The sequence below is a fragment of the Triticum aestivum genome, chromosome 5D (genome assembly GCF_018294505.1).
Source record: "Triticum aestivum cultivar Chinese Spring chromosome 5D, IWGSC CS RefSeq v2.1, whole genome shotgun sequence".
In the NCBI taxonomy this organism is placed as follows: domain Eukaryota; kingdom Viridiplantae; phylum Streptophyta; class Magnoliopsida; order Poales; family Poaceae; genus Triticum; species Triticum aestivum.
In genome coordinates, this window is record NC_057808.1 from 55,805,914 (window position 1) to 55,811,913 (window position 6,000).

Consider the following 6,000-nt stretch of genomic DNA (forward strand, 5'->3'; position numbering starts at 1 on the left):
AATGTCCTGAGATGAAGTGGCTCCTTGAGACTTATGCTTATATGATGTTTCTGACGATGATGGACCAACTGAAGTAGACTAAGAAATGTTATTTCAGGGACACGTACGTACAGATGGTTCTCGAGAGACATGTTCAGAATTTTCACTGGATCAGTGATGAATTACTGAGATAAGGCTCCTAGTCACCCCAAGAGGAACAACCATTAGCCCTGTTCCTCCTGACGTGTCTAGATTGTTGTTTTTTATACAAATTTTGGAGTGAAGTGCATCTTAGGTCCTTGAACTATTTCGAAGGTGTCATGTAGGTCCTCAAACTATGAAAAGTGTCATCTAGGTCCTAAAAAATCCTTGAAGTGTAATAAATGCATATATGCGACACCTCTGAAATAGTTCAAGGACCTACGTAACACCTCTGAAATAGTTTGAGAACCAGGATGACACACATATTGCACTTTAAGGACCTGAAAGACGATTTTCATAGTTCGAGGACCTACATGACACCTCTGAAATAGTTCGAGAACCCATGATGCACTTCACTCCAAATTTTGATATTCACTTTGACGGCACACCGATAAGGAGCATATGATGGTTGGCCACACAAGTCCAAATTTGTTAATTACAAGATTCAGGCACTGTAAGTTTGTAACACTAGCGTGTTCCTAGTTTCATGTAGCCTGCCACTTTCGCTTTTGGTATCAGACAACAACTCCATTTCGCATATTATAGTTGCTCCTATATCACTTTCTTATGATGTCAGAAGTGATTTATTTTTTATTAAAAACAGAAGTTTATATGTATAAGAATTAAGGAGGGATTCCATAGAATTGAGGTGAAACCTAGAACCCTCACCAAGGAGAATCGCTACTCGTTTAGCTGATCACACTTTTTACTAAGATGGAGCAAAAGCCATCGGACGCTCTGCGAAGTTGTGACTATATATTATGATGACACGGAAGCTAAATTTCTTTCGTTTTTATTTTATAAACAAACATACTAGACCCATTTTAAATAGCAGGTGAAAGAACATGCATTGGTAGGTGCACACTAAGTACGCGGCATGCCGGTGATGGAGCCACTTCATGTCATCGGTGATTTAGCGTGGTAAAGAAGTTCCGCACCACACATCACTTGTTTTTGTCCATCCATATTTTACGTGTGTAAGTCAATTGCTAGTGTGTGTGATAAACTTAAATGAGATATTACCGAAAAAGGGTTTCCCCCGCTTTGTATTCCAAAGCAAACCACCATTATACACATCGCAATGCTGGGGCGACCAGCACATCAAGCCCAAAAAAAGAAGAAGAAATAAATGCCAACATCGACAATTCGACAAAGCGCGGAAGACCCGCGACTGCGGCGCCCTCCGGAAACAAACCACTACAGCCCTAGGCTCCGATCTACCGCGAACTAAGCAGCACCTCCAAGAAGGGATGCGACGCCGATGCCGATGCTGCCCGGACAAGTCCTAGGGTTTCCCCCAGTACGCGGAGGGAAGTGGGGATAGCTACTACCGACACCCTCCAAGAAGGGACAGTGGCACCCGCCGGTGTCACCGCATCGGAGCCAAACGAACCGGCAAGGATTTCTCCCGCACTCCAAACGTCACCGGCCAACCGTAGCCGACCAGCCAAACCACCGCCCAACACCATGCGCCATCACGGTTGCGCCGCCACCTACGCCGTCTCGCTGCGAGCACCACCACGAGGCCAAGAAGACCGGAGAGAAGATCCAAGCGACGGGAGCAGCAGCACCAAGGCCGAGCGGAGGGAACCACCTCCACCGCCGTCGTGCGAGAAGCCCGTGCCTCCGGCACCGTCGCGGTAGCCGTCCGGACACGGCAGCGGGGCATACCAGGCCCGAAACAGGCCCGCTAAGCCCCGCCGGCCACGCTGGAGCAGGCTGGCGTTGGCGCCGCCAGCACCCCGCCGTGCATCGCCGCTCCCCACCTCCCGGGAGTCACGCCACAGACCGGTCCCGTCGCCGGCCCGCCCAGGCCCAGATTGGGCCCGAACGGCCCAGATCTGGGCTGAGCGCCGCCGCCAGGCTGCGCCGCTGCGCCACCCCGCCGCCCAACCGCCCGCCCACGCCGCGTCGAGAAACCCCGCTGCTAGCCAGACCACCGCCGCCTAGGAGCACCCCCCGGTGCAGCTCCGCCCCGCGCCGGAGAGCCACCAGGAGGGGAAAATCAGGGGGCCGCCACCACCAGCGTCCCCAGGGCCAGGCCGGCCACTGGCGCCAGCGACGGCGGCGGGGAGGAAGGGGAGAGGGGGGCTGGAGGAGGGGGAGGCTGCCGAGCGGCCGGTCGCCCGCGGGGGCGACGCGGTCGCGAGAGGGGAGTTGAATTCCAGCTAAAACTGCAATCCTTTTGCCGAATTGCTTTTCATAAACGAGATATTTGTGCTTCAAAACAGTAGATTAATATATCTTCACTATGCTGGAGAAGTTTATCACATTTTTATATGATTCAGAAACACACACACATATGTTAAGCGAAGTGGTTTATTTAGTGCTCTCTCCGTTCGTAATATAGTGCTCATTGATTATCGTGAAATTCAAACTTCACAAATCTTAACCAAATTTATAGAGAAAGTTATCCATATCAGACAAGCTGGTACCACACAACTTCCACAACCATGAATTGACAGTTGTGTGTGCATGCCGTGAGTGCAAAGGGTCTGTTAGGCCAGTTGGCGCTCTCAGCTCATTGTGAGGTGGCTTGGTGAGGCCACCGGGTTAGATGGTGTGTGTTGGTGCTACGTCAGAGCACATCATCAACCTTGTAGGCGTAGCGACAGAGATCTTCAGGAAGATGGTTTTGGATTGATCCATCTATTTATTTTTGTCAGTCTCTACTTTATAATTTAATATAGATGGTTGTGTGCATTCTTGAATGCAGATGGCGGGGGTTACAACCTCCTTTTCAAAATAAAAAATATATCAGACAAGGTGGTGTCAGACCACTTCCACAACCAGGAACTGAACAGAGTTGAAGAAGACTCAGCCTCCAACATTCTCTAGTTCCGTGGAACCCACGTACGTCTTGAGATCACTCGATAAATATCGTGCATGACGATATAATGTTATGGCCGTAATATTTCAACTTATGAACTATGTGTACTAATATTGTGTAGGCTAATACAATGGGTTGACAGTAGATTCAAATACTTTGTGTCCGGATCATCACCCAAGCCTTTGCTGGTGATGCATCCCCCTTACTCGACCTCGCAATCTCTATGCGTAGAAATATAGCTTCTCTTCTACTCAAGCCATAGTTGGTGATGCCTTATCCATGATTGTCTTCTCGAATTGAAGACGGTCCATTGTCCTCCCGAAAAGGACGGCTAATCTGCTCCCGAGCTCAAATGAGCTTTGAGCTCGGGTGAACAGTAAAATCAAAACTAAATGAAAAAACATTCAAAAAATTCCAAATTTCTTTTGAGAGAAACATTGACAAAAGTTCTAAGTGCCTGCAAAAATTCGTCATGAAATCACATTCCTAGAAGGCGTGGCAACAAAAAACAAAAACTGTACTCTAAAAAAGCTACTTTCAAACACATTTTGAAGCACTGAATTTGTTTTTTTTGCCACGCCTTACAGGAATGTGATTTCATGATGAATTTTTGCAGGCACTTAGAACTTTTGTCAATGTTTCTCTCAATTTTTTTTTAGAATTTGTTGAAGTTTTTTTGATTTTACTGTTCATGCGAGAGCATATGAGCTCGAGATCAAAAGATGACTTTCGTCCCGAAAAGCCTTATTTCTCTCTCTCTCTCTCTCTCTCAAAAAAGGAAGACTTATAGTGATGCAATGGCGAGTAGGGTGTTTTGAAGGCCGAGCTCCATGGGGGCCGAAATTTTGAAGAAAAAAAATCAAAATTCAAATGTTTCAATTTTAACAAATTCTGAGAAAATATACATGTATACAAGGATGTAATGTGCGCGCGCACATGTGTGTGTGTGTGTGTGTGTGTGTGTGTGTGTGTGTGTGTGTGTGTGTAATTCACATGAAATACCTTGAAACATGAGCTGCACAAAAAATAATCATGGACTCTGAGAATGAACGGTGCATCTGCTTGAACGCGATATATTTTCTTTATTTCTTTTGTGTAGTCTCATTTTAAAGCATTTTACCATGACAGATTACACACTTATGTTATGTTTCTGGGTATATGTGTATTTTCTTTAAAAAATGAAATGTAAAAATATGATTTTTTTTAATTCCGCCTTCGCAGAGCTGGTCCTCAATTTGGCATTTTCTGGAATAATGGCGACTTTTCAACTTGGAAAAATGGTAGAATGCCAACAGTCCAAGTCCACACCACGCTTCCAAAGCATTATTACCCGTCCAAGTCACCAATTTTCCGCAGCATAGGTTGTCTTCATCACGAGCTGCACAAGATTATAAAAAGAACTGCCAGCTGCTCTCGTTTTGATTGATTTTATTCGATGACTAACTTTTGAGAGCTGTTGCGCACGGAAGCATGCGGACGTACGCCGACGACACGGCAGAAGATTCGCCAGAGACGTGACTATAAATATTGGGAAATCACCCTGTCTCTCGCTCCATCTACCGCAGCCAACCCAGTTCACTTCCCCTCAACATGGCGTCCAGAACCATGTTGGTCGTGTGTGTTATCACGGCCATGCTTCTCCTCTCCTCACGTGATGTTGCAGCTGCCAGACAACTGCATGCTCAAAACGAAGGTACGTACATCCTACTAGTATGTGTGATGTAGTACATGGTACTATCGTGAAATAATATTATTTATGTTCAATCCTTATAAAAGTGAACGGAGGGAATATTATGCATGTTCAATCCACGCCGTGCCACTCTAGCCCAACCAATTTAAATGGTTTGTATGTTCTTATTTCTAATTACCGAAAAAGGCTTCTGGCCTCACTTTATAGATAAAGCAAATGCTAAGTACCACAAACACACAACCACAACACGTAGGTCCAACACGCACACTGGAGAATAAAAGAGTACATAACATGCTGAGGGCAACAGCGAACACGCCCACTAAAGCACAAAAAGACTCAAGGAGGGTAAATGACCACGAGAAGCCTTGTTGCCACCTCCTTGTGCTTCCTATTTCTAATGATAAGTATGAAAATCTAAATTAACGTGAGATCGATTTCTAACGTCTTAGAGAGACAAGTTCCATCAAATTCATTACTAGTTTTAGTAGCTGACCACCCATGCTTCCATGTGAAAAATATGTAGATGGCGATGCAAGCAAGGCGGTGAAGAAGGCCAATCACGAGAAAACGATCGGTGACTATGCGACTGTCAAAGAAGAATCACTATATACCGTGGAACCTCACCCTAAGCCGCCAAGTTACCCTCCTTATAAAAACTAGTTGTGCATTTGACACCATTGTGAAATGGTTATGTTGCTTCTATCTACCACTAGTAATTATGTGCATCCTACGCACCAAACCTATCATCCATTATATATGATGGAAACCACAACAAATCAATATGTTACCTCTCTGGTATTATTTGTATGTAAGATCGTTGTATACATACCGCACTAGCTGAAGGTTATTATACAACCTTTGCTATCAGTACAACAGTGCTCTTGGAGTACGAGTTTGTCCGAATTTGGGACACATATATAACTTATCAATAAAGAGAGTTATGGATGGTGTATTTCAGTTCTTATGTTTGTTCTTGGTGTTTTGGCTGCTTGATGGGGCTGGTTAATTAGGCCTTTGATGCAAAACAAGTTCAACCTTAATTGTTGGAGATGTTGATGGACTTCGGTCTCTGAGTGGAATATTAGCCATAGAAACTGATGGACTTTGGCATGTGGTATTAACGTGCTGCCCATATAATATCATCACTTCACATACATAATTTTCCCGTCATGAGTATGTAACATTTCATTCACATATATCTTCATATAATCACTTTTATTGCACCTTCGCCTTTGGAAGACTTACTATTGGTGAACCTATAAATGTTGGTCAGTTTTTTGTTCTTGCATACAAACAACCT

General features: G+C 44.9%; 1 long non-coding RNA gene across 1 annotated transcript; it reads left to right on the forward strand.

The window, feature by feature from the left end:
- The first annotated feature begins 4,453 nt into the window (after positions 1-4,453).
- Positions 4,454-5,664, forward strand: LOC123124320 (uncharacterized). Its single transcript, XR_006461049.1, has 2 exons — positions 4,454-4,703; positions 5,224-5,664. It is a non-coding gene; the product is annotated as an uncharacterized lncRNA (long non-coding RNA).
- The last annotated feature ends 336 nt before the right edge of the window (positions 5,665-6,000 follow it).